Raw genomic sequence first — 880 nt, 5'->3', positions numbered from 1 at the left:
GGGTCATGGGGTGAGGGAGGGGGAAGTCCTGACCTCACGTTGGTGCCCCCGATGTCATGTTGATGCCTTTGACTCTGCCTTGATGCCCCCAAGCCCATGTCAATACCTTTGACCCCGTGTCGGTACCCCTAACCCCATGGTGATGCCCCCAACCCTGTGTCAATGCCCTTGACCCCATGTTGGTGCCCCCATTGTTGTGTTGGTGCCCCCTGTCCCCATGTTCATACCCTTGTTGGTGCCCCCCATGTCACACTGATGCCCTCAACTCCACGCTGATGCCCTTTGCCTCATGTTCGTGCCCCCAACCCTCTGTTGATGTCCCCAACCCCGTGTCAATGCTCTTGACCCCATGTTGGTACCCTTGATCCTGGGTCAATGTTCTTGACCCCGTGCTGGTGCCCCCAACTCTGTGTTGATTCCCCTAACCCCATGTCGGTGCCCCCACCCCTCTGTTGATGTCCCCAACCTCATCTCAATGCTCTTGACCCCATGTTGGTGCCCCCAACCTTGTATCAATATTCTTGACCTGGTGTTGGTGCCCTCAACCCCGTGTTGGTCCCCACACCCCTCTGTTGATATCTCCAACCCCATGTCAATGCTCTTGACCCTGTGTTGGTACCCCTGATCCTGGGTCAATGTTCTTGACCCCGTGCTGGTGCCTCCACCCCTCTGTTGATGTCCCCAACCCCATGTCAATGCTCTTGACCCTGTGTTGGTGCCCCCAGCCCTGTGTCAATATTCTTGACCCCATGTTGGTGCTCTTACCCCTCTGTTGATGTCCCCAACCCCATGTCAATGCTCTTGACCCCACGTTGGTGTCTCCAACCCTGCGTTGGTGCCCTTGACCCTGTGTTGGTGTCCCCAACCCCACACTGGGTAC

Source organism: Calidris pugnax, unplaced genomic scaffold, assembly GCF_001431845.1.
Source record: "Calidris pugnax isolate Ruff unplaced genomic scaffold, ASM143184v1 scaffold120, whole genome shotgun sequence".
Lineage (NCBI taxonomy): Eukaryota > Metazoa > Chordata > Aves > Charadriiformes > Scolopacidae > Calidris > Calidris pugnax.
The sequence above is the reverse complement of the archived record's forward strand: the minus strand, read 5'-3'. Positions refer to the sequence as shown.